The sequence below is a fragment of the Ambystoma mexicanum genome, chromosome 6p (genome assembly GCF_040938575.1).
Source record: "Ambystoma mexicanum isolate Mex_15411 chromosome 6p, UKY_AmexF1_1, whole genome shotgun sequence".
Classification (NCBI taxonomy): domain Eukaryota; kingdom Metazoa; phylum Chordata; class Amphibia; order Caudata; family Ambystomatidae; genus Ambystoma; species Ambystoma mexicanum.
In genome coordinates this window covers 1025576142-1025593816 of record NC_090935.1, presented here as the reverse complement: position 1 = coordinate 1025593816, position 17675 = coordinate 1025576142, and positions in this window count along the sequence as shown.

Here is a 17675-nt window from a genome sequence, read left to right as displayed (position 1 = left end):
TACTGCATCTTTGGGCATGCAAGGCCTCTTAGGACTGGAAGACCTAGAAGACTCTGGGAGAGAACCAATTTCAACAGACAACCTTTTCATTTCTAGTACATGGTTCAATTCCATCTCTCTGAGTTTAAGTTCTTGATGTTTGCTTTCAGTTTGAGCTTGAATTCTTTTAAACTCGAATTCAAGTCTCATTCTTTCTAAAGAAACAAATTCAGGACTTAATGTTGGATCTGGTGGGGTCCCTGTGGTCAGAGGTTGAGGCCTATGAGCAGGTAGAGGTAAAACAGGGCTTACATTTGGAGACCCTTCATCCTCATCTAACTCGTTCATAGCATTTGCGTTACTCTCAGAAACATTATCCTCCTTATCAACATTTTCCACATTTTATGCAGGTGTGGGGGGATTCAGACCCACTCCTCAGACTTTGGTATTCCAACAACTTTTCTATCAATTCAACCTTTTTGCCTTTTACAGTGAGACTCCTAGCTTTACACATATCTCTCAATTGATCAACAGTTAAAGTGGGTAGGATCTCCTGTCTGTAGCTTTCCATATCAGTCATGATAAAACAATTGCTTTACTAGTGTTGCTTAGCCTTGGGAGGATTATTTGAACAAAGGTAAAAGTAGCACTCTAAGTGTAACAAGTATACTTTATTATCACTGCTGTACACCAGTGTTAGGCAGAATCACAGGCAGTACCCTTTGGGAACACTACATGCAATTAGGACTACAAGTGTAAGCACAATTTCACCTTTGGTACAAGCCTGTACTACACAGTAAAGTGGTAGCGATGGCTGAGCAGTCAGACTTATCTCAAGAGTTTAAGTGAGCAGTAGAACAAGTTACACAAAGGACCAACAAATACAGTGATTCAAATATACTCTTACTCATGTAGCTGTCTACATCAGCACCACCCTTACTTTCATTCCTTTGTTGGTAACACTTCCTTTGCACTTGCCACCATGGCCCACCCAGCGCTTTTCTGCCCCTCTTACATGGGGACATCCCACTGCTGCACTTTTACCCCTCCCACCTCCCCCTGCACTTATCACCTCCTCAAGCACTTGCACGGTAGGATCGTCACATGGCCAATATAACAATTTTTTGTTGTTCTACGTTCATGAATCCCTGGCCTTCCCCAAACCCCAAACTTGTCTTGTGGCGCCTGGAAACACTTGTGTGCAGGCGTAATACAAATGCCCAATAAAATAAATAAATAAATAAATAAATAAATAAATAAATAAATAAATATGTTATTTGATCTTGGTGCAACTAGCACCTGAGGAAAATGGAATCCTGTCTCCAAAGTTCAGGTCACAGTTGGGCTTGAGAATCTTAGTCACAATGATTGTTATACCAGAAATCTAGATGTATGCCCCAACTGCTGCGTTTCGAAAAAGAAAAAAAATGGCAGAAAATGGCCACCAGGGAAGGGAGAAAAGAGTCCATTTTCCCTTTCCATGGCGACCATCGGGAGCGGATGCGTTGGGGACAGAAGTGTTACCAGCGCGTTCCCTCTCAAAACAAGAAGAGGCACCCACACCCCTAGTAGAATGGGCCCGTAAGCCTACCGGAGGGTCCTCAGCCGCCAAGCGGTAACATTCAGAAACTGTCAAGATAATCCATCTACACAAAATCTGCTTAGTAACAGCTTGTCCCAAACGCCTTCCAGCGTATCCTACAAAAAGATGATGGTCCACTCTGATCCGGGACATGTGTGACATTTAGAAACTTAAAGCTCTCCTAGGATCCAACCTATGGAGCCTCTCCTCTTCCTTACCAGGATGCGGAGGAGGATAGAACGCCGGAAGAATGACCTTCTGGCTTTAATGAAATTCCGACACAACTTTCGGAAGAAAAGAAGGACGAACCCTAAGCACAACCCTGTCCTTATGGAACACCGTGAAAGGTGGCTTAATGGATAGTGCCTGCAACTCACTCACTCTGCAAGCGAAAGTAACCACAACTAAAAATACAGTTTTCAAGGTCAACAGTCTCAAAGGACAAGAATGTAAAGGCTCAAACGGAGATACCATTAGGAATTTTAGAACCAGGTTCAAATCCCAACCGAGCACCTGGAAAGGTGATGGTCGGAACACATTAGTGAGCCCTTTCAGGAACTGAGAAATCAAAGGAATCTTAAAATAAGAACACTCCTCAGACGAGCACTTAAATATGGACAGCGCCGCCAGGTAACCTTTAATGTTACCCACTTGCAGGCCTTTGTGGGCTAATGAAAGCAAAAAAGACAGAACCACACGAATGGCACATGTAAAAGGATCCACATTCTTAACCCTGCACCAGTCGCAGAACTTTCTCCAACGGCAACGGTACAGGGACTTTGTTGCAGATCTTCTGGCCAAAAGCAACACCTCCATCACGTCTTCAGGGAGGTCCCAATCCTTATACCTCAACCTTTCAGAAGCCAAGCATGAAGGTTGAGGGACTTGACCTCTGGATGGAGAACCTGACCCTCCTCCCGTGAGAGCAGATTGTCTCGGTAGGGAAGACGGCGTGTATGACAGATGGACATGTCTAGAAGGTCCAGATACCACGTTCTCCGGGTCCATGCAGGAGCAATGAGGATCATTCGGGAACCGAACCTCCGTAATCTCCTCAGGAATGACGGGGACTGGAGAAAGCTTATACAGCAGTGGGAAGGACCACTCCACTACGAACGCGTGCCCCAAGGCTCCTCTTGGAGGAAATTCCCGCGAGCAGAATCTTTCGCACTTCCGGTTGACACTGGTGGCGAAGAGATCTACTTGCGGGGTCCCCCAAAGGAGAAGATCTCCAGGAGAATCCCCTGAGCCAGCTCTCACTCATGAGAGACCGTGCTCTGCCTGTTCAGAGCATCCGCCGCCTCGTTTTCATCTCTGGCCAGATGAATTTCTGAGATCGAAATTTGCTGCTGGATGGCCCAGAACCAAAGCTGCATCGCCTCTCTGCACAGAGGGAGAGACCCTGCCCCTCCCCTTTTTGTTGAGGTAGTGCATGGTCACTGTATTGTCCATCAGAATCAGGACATTCTTCCCCCACACAGACTGCAGAAAAGCCTTCAGGCTAGCCTGATGGCCCTCAGCTCCAACAGACTGATATGAAGTCTAGACTCCGACGGAGACCAACAACCATTGACTGTCAACTCATTGGCATGAGCTCCCCATCCCGTGAGGGATCCGTCCGTCTTAATCGTCATCTCCGGCCAGGGTATCCAAAACGGAGCCCCTATCAGATTGCCTTCGACGGCCCACCACAGAAGATCCTGGGCGACCGAGGGCGGTCCCTGAACGGGATCCAACATCCTGCCGGAGGACTGTGACCACTGCATCTTGAGAGCCCACTGCAGAGATCTCATCCGCAGCCTGGCCTCTGGCACCAGGAGAATGCAGGATGCCATGTGGCCGAGCAACATCAAGAACTCAAATGCCGGGAGACTCTGGGCATGTTGAAACTTGTTCACCATCTGCAGAATGTGAGAAGCCCTCACCTGGGGAGGAAAACACAGCCCCAGGGATATGTCGAGTACTGCTGTACTGGAGCAGCTGGGTAGGTGTCAAGTGGGACCTCTTTATTTGAGGGAGAAGCCCAGCCTGTGAAGGGAGTGGCAGGTGACTGACAGATGATCCAGGACTTGCTCGGGAGAGCGTGCCCTGATCAACTAATCGTCCAGGTTGGGGTAGACGTGAATACCCCCTTTCCTGAGATACGCTGCCACCACCACCATGAGCTTGGTGAAGACCCTCGGGGCGGAGGTCAATCCGAATGGCAGGACCCAAAACTGAAAGTGCGAGTCGCCAACCGCAAACCTCAGGTACTTCTTGTGCTTGGGATGAATCGGCACATGAAAGTAAGCGTCCTTGAGGTCAAGAGACACCAACCAGTCCTGAAGTTGAAGGGCCTGGAGGACTTAAGAGAGAGTAACCATCTTGAACTTGTCCTTCCTGAGGAGCTTGTTCAAACCACACAAATCCATGATGGGTCTCAATCCCCTGTCTTTTTTCGGGATAAAAAAATATGGGGAATACCATCCCTTGTTCCTCTCCACTACAGGCACCAGTTCTATGGCGCCTTTCTCCAGCAGGGATTTGATTTCCTGTGCAAGGAGCGGATCCAGACTCTTCAAAGAGAGATACCCTGGTGGATTGTCGTGAGGCCGCTGCCGGAAAGGAAGACAGTAGCCGTGGGCTATGATCTCCAGAACCCACACATCTGAAGTAATGGCACGCCATTCTACAAGATGCTGCGCCAGCCTTCCCCCAACCGGCGAACCATGGGACATGGCCTCATGACTGAGCTGAAGCAGCTGCGGGAGTGCCTGAAGGAAAAGAGGCAACTGCTCGAGCGGCCTTGGCACCTCAAGTACTCTGTTTTCCACCTCTGGTACTCCTACGTTGGTCCCTTTGACTTGCAGCTCCCCTCGATCTACCAAAGGTAGAGTAGTAGCGAAAGGAACCTCCCCTCCATTGCTGTCTCCTAGGACGAAAAGGCAGAGGTTGGCGAACTGCAGCACTCAACGACTTTGCTGCAGCTTTGGAGGTCTGCAACCTCTCAAGGCTCTCGTCAGCCTTGCTGCCAAAAATATGTTCACCATCAAAGGGCATGTTGAGAATCCAGGCTTGTACATCAAGAGCAAACCCCGACTTCCACAAACACACAAATCTGTGCATCACGGTGCTCGCCGCCATGGACCGGCTGACACAGTCTGCCACGTCCAGACCCGATTGAACGGATTCACACATGGCATCCTTGCCATCCTGTACAAGGGCAAGAAAGCCATCCCGTTCCTCCCCTTCGGGAATATGTTCAGCCGCCAACGAAACACAATTCCACAGAGTGTGAGTGAAACGGGCTAAGGCACACACAGAGTTGGCTGCTTTCAAAGCCATACCCCCTGAAGAAAATACTTTCTCCGCCCAACCATCAAAATGTTTGTCGTCCCTATCAGGAAGGATGGTAGGGTACAACGCCTGTATTGCTGGGGCCGTAGCCGCCTGAACCACCAAACTCGCCGGAGTAGGGTGCATGGACAAGTAGCCGGGAACGCCACTGGCTGGACGGTATATTTTCGGCAATGACTTACTGACTGCCGGGAGACCCTCCTTAGCAGTCCAAGCCGCCGCCACCCTTCTTTTCAAGGCCATATGAAATGGCAGTAGCAGAGTCAGTTGGTGGACCTTGGTCCAAGATATCTGTCAGGTCATCCTGCAGAAAATCCACTGGTGGCACACACCACCCCAAGTACTCCGTCACCCTCGACATGAGACGCCAGCATGAAGACTCGGCGTGCGTGCAAGGCCTACCGAACTGAACCTCCGGAGAGGTGTCCAGATCACTGGCGTCGTGCAAAGACTGACGCAGGTCTTCCATTTGGCCATGACCAGACAATAGTTCATCAGGAACCTCATCAGGCACATAACCCTCATCAAACCCTTCCTCCACCTCAGAGATGTAATCCAGAGGCTGGAATAAATCCCTGGATGAGGGCACAGAAAAAGGCTCAAATACAGGCCTCACTGACTTCTTCAGGGCCTGCCTCGGAGTCTCCACTGATGCCCAAGGTACCTCCGGTAAAGCCTCCACAAAAGGCGTCGACGGAGTCGACGTCGAGCATGGCGCCAATGGCTTCGACACAGGCCTCGAGGGCGGTGCCCGGAGCGTGTCCTTCAACAGCCTCGGCACCGATGGCGTTGACGACTTCCTCGGAGGCGGAGCCTTGAGAGAGCCCCACGACGGACAAGGTGCCGATGGCGTCGACATCCTTTTAGAAGACCTCACAGGCTCCGACGGTCTCGAGGGCGTCGAGGACCGGGACCTGGAGTGGGCATGGCTAGAGCAATCCACCTTGTCCAATCGGGACCTCGAAGGCTCCCGATGATCGTGCCAACCACCCGAGCCCGAAGGCGTGCGAGCTGTGCCCTAGCGCATTCCCTGCCAGCTTCTCTCGAAGGCACGGATGGAACAGAGCCCTGCGATTCAAAAATCGCCATAATTTCCTAACGAAATGCATCCCATTCTGCAGGAGAGGAATGCTTGTTGGGACAAGCAAACCGCCGTCTGGCGGAGTCCTCGGACGAGGACGGGGAAGGCGACCGGTGACAGCGCTTCCGCGAAAGCCTCGAAGAGGCAGAGGATTGGCGGGAACCACTCTGGGACCGAGACCCCCTGGACTTATGTCGACGTCTCGGAGAGTTGCGCCTCGAATCGTCGGTCGAAAGCCCAGCGGATTTCGACTTTCGGTGTTTGGAAACCCTACCTACAGATAGCTTCTTCTTCCGCTCCCGCAAGGCCTTCATCGTTAACGACTGGCAATCGTCACATTCATCGGTGGCGTGGTCCTCGCTGAGGCACCATAGGCAGACATTGTGCGGGTCCGTAAGTGACATCTTGGAACCGCAGTCCCGACACTTCTTGAATTCCGACGTGGGGTAGAAGGAGACGAAGACATGATATCTTCACAAAACACCAAGTTCAAAGAACCGATAGAAATCAGAAGAACCGAGGTGTGCCAAAATCTTCGAAGCGAACACGTTTGTGGAAAAAACGGAACTGGGCGTCGTGCGTCCTACTTATAACATCCGGTGACATCGGCTCGATGGAGGCCCTCGAGGGCAGCGTATCGACGTCATCGATGCAGGACGCAGACGCAAAACATTTTCTGAAGCAGCTCAGCTGTTGTGATTACCTGTCATAGATGTGGAATACGTCGGTGGAAACCAATCCCTTCAAAACACTTTTTATTTTTTTTACTTTGAGGCTCATGGGCTGTGGCAAGCAGCATGTGGCTCTTTGTGGAGTTGCTGCTTTTCTGATGGCTATAGCCAGTAAGATAGCTCAGTGGGTTGAGTCTTGGCTGCTGCAATGTGTGTGTGATCTGCAGGTTGCAGGTTCGACTCCCAGAAAGGTCAACTCAGACTTTCATCCTGCTGAGGTTGAATGAGTACCAACACAGGTTGGGTGATATTTTATGTATATTTTTTCTATATGAAGCACTTAAGCCTAAGTGCTATATAATAACACATCATTATCGTTTGGCCTTGGAGGTCTGCTTGTATTCATAGTGATTTGGTCAAATGGGCCTATACCCACTGATATTAATGATCCACATGGTGATCCATTCTTGTATGAAATGTCGATCACTTTACAGTGATATCGTAACCATATTTTTCGTAGTGTACTCAGAAACAATGCTTTGTGATGCCACTTCCTGCTTTGTTGTGGGATGAAAGGTTGTGTTCCATCATTTCCTGTGATGTCACTTCGGGGTGGGGTCAAAGTACATCACTTCCTGTTATGTCATCAGAGGTCAAGGGTCGTGTGTTGTCACTTCCGCTACCCATGGCATTTTAGTGAAATGACATCCCTGATATGGAGACTGGGAGGTAGACAGATATAGAGAGAAGGAGAGTGCACAATGGAGGAAGACGATGTGACATCTCAGGGTGTATAGGGGAGACCGAACGCAGACGAGCGAGAGAGATAGCACATGCTTGTGGGCTAGGAGGCAGACCACATGGCTAGTGAAACAGCACAGAGAGGGTGAGAGACAACGCACAGCTGAAGAATTCTCACCGACAAAGAAAGAAGAAATTATTTGCGCAGGGAATAGGGAACTTGCATGCCAAACTGCGTGCAAAATCCTGTTTGCACATTCATGGAACCACCCGTGCAGTCTCTCAGCAGAGAAATGGCCACACAAATCCCTCGATCTCTACACCCGCGAAGGCAGGCATAAAGACACTTGCATACAGGAATCACAGCATTGAGGTGTGTTTGCATGTCTGATTTAGGGGTGCGTGCATGCAACTGGGGTTCCGATCTAACATAGGGGTGTGTATACACAGAGTAGCGCTGTACAGGAACAGTTTATGGGGGTTCGCATGCAGATTTTCCAAGTTCTAGGTAGATGTTCTGGCTGTTTATGCTTTGCGTGGGGGCATGTCAATGGCGTTCCAGGCGCGATTTTCGAATACGGTTACTTTGCGCAGTTAATTTCATGAATACGTGGGGCATGCATTTTCTTTTCTGCGTGCAGGCTCATGCAGTGTCATTCTCGGTGTGTGGCAATTGTGGGAGAAATGCACACTTTTCCATGAATCGGGCCCTGAGAGTTTGACAGAGAAAGAGTGCACAAGGGGTAGAAAGGGAGTGATATCTGTGCTGGGCTATATGGCTAGGGAAACAGCAAGCAGTGGGGGGGAGAACGCACACAGTAGAAGTGTGCACTCAAGCAAAGAAATAGAAACAAAGGTGAATGAACACGATGGAAAGAGAGAATGGACGAGAGAGAGACTAAGGGCCTGATTCATGGAATTTTTTTGTGGGATCGGTATTTTCATCGGTAAGTATTAGTCGCTAGATCTGCTTTGTGGACAGGGGCGTCTCAGGGGCATTCTGGCCACGACTTGTGCATAAGGTTACTTTGCAGTAAAGATTCCATGAATACGCGCATCACCCACAGGTGCCTCATGCGTGAGGGGGCACGCAAAGTCCTTCTCGCCACACACTTTCTATGAATCTGGCCCTGAGAGTGAGACACAGTTAGAGAAAGTGAGAGTGCACAAGGGGAGGAAGAGAAAGAGACATCTCATGGTGTAGGAGCGAGCCAGAAAGAGAGAGAGCGAGAGAGAGAGGGAGTATATTGTTGGGCTAAGAGACAGAACACATGGCTAGAGAAACAGCGCACAGCAGGGAAAGAAAGAGCGCAGCTGTAGACTGCATACGGGCAAATAAAGGAAAAAAGAGGGGTAAGAAAACATGAGCGTGAGAGAAAAAGAGAGAGCGTGCAAGCATTGGGCGAGACAGCTGAAGGGTAGAGAAATATGGGCGTGGGTAGAAGACCGCTACTGGTGCTCTTAAATTCGTGCAGATGAATATGTTTTTATAAAAGCCTTAATGAAAAAGATAGCTGCAGCTTGGCATGCTGTGTTTAGAACAGAATTATGTCTGCTAAAAATAAAAATAAACGATGAAGGGCTTTAGTTCCTTGTGTGCACATTGATGCATATATTTCCACACAAAAAAGTCTTCAATGTGTTTATCTGTCAGACAGAACGCAGCAGAAAAGAGCCTTGTTAGAGCTGTTAGAGCAACTACTCTAAATTATTTAGAAGGTTACACGGCCTGTAAGCTTATTTTCTTTAAAGCTAACGGCATTTGGAGTTTAATTGCGTGCACGTCTTATTCTTTGGAGGATCCTTAAGGCATATACAGTACTTGTCATCTTTGCCGACAAGAAATGTGCCATTTTCGGTTGTAAGATTACCTGCACTTCTCTGGGCCAGCTCCCATAAATGTATGCATGTTTTCTTCAAAAATGTTTTCATCCAAGGACATATCCCCAATGCCAATATCGGGTAGCTCTAGAAACAAACCACACACTGACCACATGCAAGGTTTAGCCATACCAAAGGTCGTATTATCTAACTGAGTGTGACGTAGGTGTAGAATGCCATCCTTGGTTCACAGTGGCGTGGGTTTATGTACCTTCGCATGCGATTCATAAGCAGCGCATCAGCAGTGTAGATGATTAGAAGCCAGATAGTAGCCTTGTAAGCTGGATTCGAAGCCCTCGTCCAGTGCTTGACGTGACACACTGGCTTGCGTGATCGGTAGGTGTGATGCGTCACCTAAAGTTTGGGGAGTCTTGCAGTGCTGTTTTTCTCAAATGCTACTGTTATTCTTATTGTATCCTAGAATGGGCCCCACCTGCTGATATGGAATAATTTATTATGCTATTGCAAAGTATGCAGGGTGCTTTTCTAAATAAAATACAAGTATTCCAGGCAAAAATTCCCATACAACCACTACTAGAAAAAGTAAAAATATATAAGAACCAAACACATTAAAAAACAATAACATAGATGTCACATTATTATAAGACAAAGAGCACCCTAAAGACAAAGGGCCCGATTCGTGGAATATTCTGTGCGTAAAATTGGGACTTTGCGTGCCAATCTGAGCGTAAGTCCCCGTTCTTTGATTCATGGAACGGACTGCGCTGGACTTTTCCGGGACTTGCGCGGAGTTCGCGCAGGCCCGACATGTCTCTGCGAATGGTCAAGTGCCTTGCCCGTGACTCCATGAAGAGTGTGGGCTCGGTCTACGAAGCGACCCAAATAGGGGGCAGAACATGTGGAATGAGGAAGAACACGTGAAAATGTGGACGTGTTAATGGACAGTCCACGGCCAAGCAATCTCATGCCCATTCCAATGCATAATCCAAACGTATTCATGGATTTCAATACGGAACGTCGCCTTGTGGAAAAACACACGCAAACCCTGTGATCCATCGGCCACATGGGAGCAGTCGTAAACTTCAACGTGCATAGAAACCAATGCGAATAAAGAACGCAAAGCACACCACAGCGATGTCTACAGCCACAATGAATACAGCAATAGTAGGAGCTATCGTGCATGGACACTGCAGGAGGAGGAGGATGCCCAGCGCCCGGATCTTCACACCACACACCATGCTGTTTGGGATGCTGGATGACCAGGTATATGCCAGCTACAGGTCCCCCCCAAAAATAATCCTAGACCGCGACAGGGAGTGGGAAGATGGCTTAGCATTACCCACCATCTGCTCCCAGGCCCTTACCACCCCTTAGAACAAGTGCTCACTGCACTCCATTTCATTGCAACTGGGTCCTTCCAGCAAACCACTGCAATAGTTGGTGGGATATCACAAGCCACCCACTCACGCTGTCTACACCAGGTATTGACATACATAACAGCATGTGCATGTATGCGCAGGCACATATATTTGCCCCATATATTTTCCGTGGCGGAAAGGCAGAAAGTGATCCAGGATCTTTATGCAGTAGTAAACTTCCCCCATGTACTAGATGCAATTGACTGCACACATGTTGCACTACAGCCACCTAGAATAACGGAGCACATCTACTGGAGTCATGAGCACTGGCACTCCATTAATGTGCAGGTAGTGTGTGATGCCAATGGAATCATCATGGAAGTGTATGCCAATTTTACGGGCAGCACACAACATAGCTACATCTTCCGCCAGTCACAACTGCACCTGGCCTTGGCATCTGGAAAACATGGAAATACATGGCTGATCGGTGAGTATGAACAGTCACGCACATGCATACATGTGATACACAGACAAATGGACCCTGATAATAAATGGCAATGACAACCTCGTACACATTTTCACTGGACAGTGCCTAGCCACTGTCAACATTCATGATGACAACAATCCTGAATCCCACAACACCAGCTGAGGTGAGAAATAATACAGCACATGTAGCCACCAGGGCCATAGTGGAGCGCACACTCAGAATGCTGAAGTCACGGTTCTGCTCCCTTGACCGCTCTGGTGGTGTGTTTCTATATGTCCCACCTGTAGTACGTAAAATCATAATGGCTGCATTTGCACTGCCCAATGTCACCACACAGCGTGGTGTACCAGTGGAAATGCTGATGGGACACAACCCACACCCACAGGCACCACCAGTGCCAAACGGTTGGCCAAAGGGCACATGGAGTGGCTGCACGCACCCAGCTGTTGCAATCATTTATTCACATAAAAACCAGCCCCTATGGAACACACACACTGAAGCCACATCCCAGGTGCCCATCAATGATGAATTGGGGCCTATGCTCCATGCCCACAACAAAACCCTGATAATGTGCCTCTGGGAGGGCAAAATTGTGTGTGTCCATTAGACATAAAAAAACATGCACGAACTGAGCCCCAGATAAGATTTGTAAATGGGAGTATACCACACTTTGCAAAGTTCGGAGTAAAATTGTTCTGGTGGTAGAACAAAGGTACACATGTGAAAAATACATAAACAAGTAAAAACGTGTTGGGACAGAAAAATGCATCAACTTGGCAACTTTCAATTCTTAGCACCTAGTCATTCATAGACATCAAAAGCAACATGTTCACTAATTCAAAACAGCCACTCTAAAAACTATTGTACACCTGTGGGACTACGTACAGTAAAGGCCCACAACAATCTATGTTGCTGTGAGCGTGAAAACAGGGGCTCAAGATTCCACATGTTACTTACATACTGTGAATAGGGAGACTGCATCCCATATCAAAATTAACACTGAATCCGAGCCAATTTGTAAGTGTGAAAAAGTGGGTGAAACACCCCAAGGGCCTGATTCACAGAAGCATCAAATAATGCTGCAAACCCATAGGGAAACACTCTGTGAATCATGCCCCTAATCTGTATGGCTGTGCACAAATCACCATCTCACTCATAACAACTTGATCCAACAGTGTCCCTGTAGTACACCCAGAAGCACACAGCACAAGTGCTAGGACTGAGCTTCTATACACTGGCCTGGTGGACAGCTGTATAGAAGGCCAACCTATATTGTGACAATGACAACTCTGGGGAACTGTAGCCAAACAAGTTTGTGTAGCAGTGACAGGCAGTCTAGGCTAAGATCTTCAGTGGTGGTGAGTTTTTAAAGGGTCCACAATGAGGTCTCACAACTTACACTTAGACAGGATGTATACAAATACAGTTATTATTTATTGGCCAGTAACACACTATAAGAAATTACTACTAGCAAGTAGAGTTTTCCCACAAGACTATTAAACTAAATACATATACAAATTCACTTTATTATAGGGCATAATACACACCAGAAACTCCTGCAAAGGAAAGGTTAGATCAGTATTATGCACTTCAGGTCCACAGAGATGATCCCTAACTAAAATTGGCCAGCCCAATGTTGTCTGGGGCCTTTTGCCCAATAATTCAGGTAAAGGTTCCACAGAACTTATGATGCAGGAGAAAATGCAGGTAGGGTCTCTGGGGTCCAGTGAAGCGTTCTTAGGGTTAGGATCCAAGTTCGGCTAATGCCCAAAAGTAGCCCTGACAGTCAGATGTCTTGTGCAAGCAAGCAATGGCAAAGCCAATAATGTTACAATTAAGGTTTATTATAAGCCCATTACCTACCCCTATATTCCCTGTAATGGGATACATCGATCACATGCACCTGTCCAGCAGTGCAGAGCGACACGCCACAAGAATGTAGCACACAACAGTAGATGTAGATGTCTCATGGGGCCCATATACCAGGGGAGTACACTGTGGGTGATGTGCACTGTCACACAGACATGTGCCACGCATGTCCCCACACGGGGTACTTCCAGTATGATTGCCATGTGACATGAGTTTGTATGTCAGAAAACATGCATTACCCAGGCATGTCATGCAACTGCAGCCAGATGTGCCGCTACACAAATAAGGTGGGTCATGCACAATGACATCCACTCATCAAATGTGTCCTCATAATTCTCCAGGCCTCCCATGCCTTGCACCTGCTCAAGGAGGATGAATTGGCTTGTGGCTTTCTCATGCAGTGTCAGCTGCTCCTCCTCTGCTGGCCCCCCTCCAGTTGTCAGTGGAGAGGCCTGGTTGGCACTGAGCTTGTTCTTCGTGCGACAGATGAGATCCTTCCAGCACTTCTGAACCTGTTCAGCATTGCGCCTCTCCACCCCTAAGGTATTCATGTGGTCCTTGCCACGCTACCAATGCACCATACATTGTGCGGGTCTATGGGTGTTGTTAGTAAAGTTTCTCATTTATGTGGCATTTTCCCTCCTGTTGTGTACCCCCCAACATTTTGCAGCTGTCTGACAAGCATAACCTGACTTTTGCCAGTGGAGCACAGCCTTCAGCTGGGTTTTTGCTCACTTTGTTATGGGGAAAATTACATGCCCTTAAAGACAGTCAGTACTGGCAGACTTTGTTTCTGTTAGTCCTTTCCTATGTTGCAACATTTCTGCAACATGTTACAAGTGCACAATGAACCTTTCAGTACAGTGCACTTGGGTCTTCCTTTCATTTCCAAAGGCCCTAGACTCCCTCAAAGGATTATTGGGAGAAGTGCAGATGTGCCTTAGACAGTGCTGGTGGCAGCTTTTACTTTCGCACAGTTTTAACCCTTTTTTGCCATGCAAACCGCATTTACTGCGGTTTGCACAGGAAGGTGGCCTGGCTCCAAAATGGGCATTCCATGAGGTTCTTTGTCCTCTACTTTGGCCATCTTGTCCCTTTAGCTTCCTCAGGTCGAGCAGACCGGCTTCAGTCCTTATTTGGTCATGCATTCTCCACAAAACGCCAAGCTTTTGCTGGCTTCTGCATGCCTTGTGTGTGTGCCTCCAGGATGTGGGCTGGACCATCTAGTTCCAATACACATCCTGGATGCCAGAGAGTATGGTGCGCTTGGAATTACTGGGACCACTGTGGTCTGTGATTGGTCCACGTCTGATGTTCCTGTATTGGGTCCTCTTCGTTTTGGCACAAGGGAGATTCTGGATAAGAGAATGCTCCAGACACCCATACCAGCTCGATCTCTTGAGTTCTCGCTGAACCTAGGATATGATTCAAGTATCCTGAATCTAAGAAGCCAAGTCGGGGTACCGCTGGCGACCCGCTGGAAGGTTTGGCACCCTGAGCTCATTGTTATCCTGCTGGATCCCTCTGCATCTGATTGAGCCAGAAAGTCTGCAAATGTGATTAGACTCATTTGCATATTGGGACCAACTATTCACAGTACCATCTTAACCTGCAAGCAAGCCTCTTCAGAAGTGTTCCTGGGCCAACCAGTCAACTGACCAGCTTGTGCAGGACCTTTGCTTTGAAACCACCGCCGTTTAAAGTGGACACTTGCAACTTGGTAGATGGTAAGCTCTGTGTTAACGGCACCCTCACACTGAATTTCATACACTTGGCGTTCCCAGGTCTGGAATAAAGAGAGAGTGCTGGAACCCGAATGACCATGGTTACTGTGTCGCCCAGCCGTGGTGACGAACTCTGCAGTTGCCTTGCTGCTGTGCCCCTCTGTGCCCTGAATCCTGCTGCAGTGAAACTGGCCTGATCCCTTCACCAGGAGCGGAGAAGTCACCACTGTACTGCCACAGAAGCATCAATGTATCTCAGCTACTGAAAGATGCAGAGCTGCACAATTGTTGGATTTGAACCTGCAACCGAAGTGGACTCGACAGCCAATGTTTTGTCTGGAGTGTGTCGGGGGTCGGTGAGTACTTGCAACCCTTACCGGTGCCCACTAGTGCATCCATTCATTTATATGCACGAGTGTCCCCTGAGGGCCACTCACCTTTCCACATGTAGCCTATGCTACCACTCTCTTCACAACTCCTGGAACCTGTTCTCCCCTTTTGGGGAGGCCCTTCTCGAATAGTGGGACCCTATTCTTCATCACCTGACCGACCTTACTGAGCTGCTACAGTCCCTGCAAGAGACCCCATTTTTGCTACTCTGCACCATTGCGTGCACCAGTACCGGAAAGTACTTTTGAGCGTTAGGCTCCACTCTTCTTAGAGACTGGACAGCCTCTTAGTTAGGGATTGATTGATGACAAACTGCCTAAAGACTATTTGCACTGCTTGCTCCCTTTCCTCCTAGGTTGTGGACCCATTCTGTTCACTAACCCTTTAGGCCACTTGGTATTGTATTTCAGGCAGAATGGAAAAGAGTTGCATTATGTAGGCTTACACTGGATCCAAAGAATACATCTCTACATGAAGAGGTAAAGAGAGAGATGGATCAGATACAAATCCTTTTCTTAATGACTTAAGGGATGGTTATAGAATTATTAACAAACTGTAAGTCTTAAGAAAAGGAATTGATTGACAATCCAGTTATAGTAAAGTAAATATTAGCAGAGTATTACTGTGTTGTCACTTGAGCCTCGTTTGTTGGAAAAAAATGTTTTAACTGCATATTACCATCTGATAAACCTTTAAGCTACTTGCCAGCCTACTTGGTAAGATTCCCAAACCATCATTGGCGAACACATTTTCTGAGATTTAGATTGAATTTAGTGGTGACCAAGAGCTGCAGAGGATTCGGATCAAGCGACCAGAATCGGATGGGATGTGTAATCATTGTGATCTAGTCCTAAAACAAAGTGTTAAACATATGCTGATGATTTGGTTAGGTACCAGCAATATCAGAATTAAGTTTTATTTCTAGATTTGTCCATAACAATGCTTGTTTGTCAACTGATAAATTTTGGTCACGACTTTGGGAAGGGAAGGAGACGTTCATGTCGCTAGAAGTTTTGAGATTTTTGAAAGATTGAAACAATTATCAAGATCTGAATACGCTTTTGCTCAATGTATAAAATGTGGGTTGCAAATAAGTCAAATGATTATCATGTCTTAAGTGATTAAGCAATAGTTCATATGAGAACAATTTTATGTTGAAGGGACTGATTGATTGTGAAATATATTTTGGTTTCTTCTTTTATGTATTGTATTTTATATGGATGTAATGAACATTTTCAGTATAATTCAATGTATTATTATAAGTTTTGGAATTTTGGAATTTGGGAAAAGTCAAATTTTGACTGTACCACAATAAAAAAAAAAATATATATATATATTACATATTACACAGCCACAGTAGTGGCTGTGTAGTTATGGTTAAGTTGCTGTTTCCATAGGAAGAGCCCTTTTTGTGAGGCTTGTAACTTTGCTCTCCTTGGACGAATTCTCACCAAACTTTGCAAAAAAAAAGTATATGGGTCACTCTGATTTTTTTTGCAAAGTTTGGTGAGGTTTGGTTCATGGGGGGCAAAGTTATAAGGGGGGGTCCCAAAACTTCTTTTTTTCCAATAGACTGAATGGGGAAAAAACTTTGCTCACGTCTACAGCCCAAACCGCTGGACGGATTTTCACCAAATTTGGACCAGGAGCAGCGGCTTGGTCCCGAAAGCGCGCTTTTGCAAATTTGGTGAAAATCCGTCCAGTAGTTTTTTATAAAATGAGCAAAAAATAGGTCAAACAAAATTAGTGATATCTATGTTCGGTCTGCGGACACACTTCCCTGTTCGCTCCGCGGACAGTGTCCTGATTGGCCAATCGGCTTGCGTCATGTCCGCGGACATGCAACGTGTTCGTTGATTGGACAGTGAAGAGCATGAAGCGCGTCAGATTTTCGGGAACGCCCGCCATCTTGGATTCGCGGACGTCCACGGACAGCGTTGTGAAACTTAGTTGAAAAATACTATTTAGTACAGTGTGTTGTGTGAAAGTGTTTGGGGAGGGTGGGGTGGGGGAGTAAGAGATGGGTTAAATGTTTTATTTATTTAGGCGGTAGACCCCCTGTTGTGTTCGCTTTGTCTGGAGATGTTCTAAATAAACTAAATGGGGGTGTTCTGAGGTCACTACGCCTGTCCGTATTGTTCTCAAGCAAGCTGAAAGTGTTCTAGAAACACTGGAGGTGTCCTGAAATGTTAGAAAATAAACAAAATGGGTGTGTTCTCAGGACGGTAAGCCTGTTCGTTTTGTTTGCAGGCAAGTTGAATCTGTTCTAAGAACACATCATGTGTCCTGGGATGTTTGTCAATAAATGAAATGGGGGTGTCCTGAGGACGGTATGTCTGTCTGTTCTGTTTGCAAGCAATTTCAAACTGTTCTAAGAACACATGTTCGCAAGCATGTTCAAAGTGTTCTTAGAACACATTATGTGTCCTGAGATGTTCGTAAATAAACAAAATGAGGGGGTCCTGAGGACCCTAAGTCTCTCCGTACTATTCGTAGGCAAGTTGAAACTGTTCTAAGGACACTCATGATGTCCGCGGACATTAAAAGTGTCCATATGGCATAGTTGAAATGTTTGATCCTATGGGTGTGATATGCTGCGATGGTTGTGGCTAGGG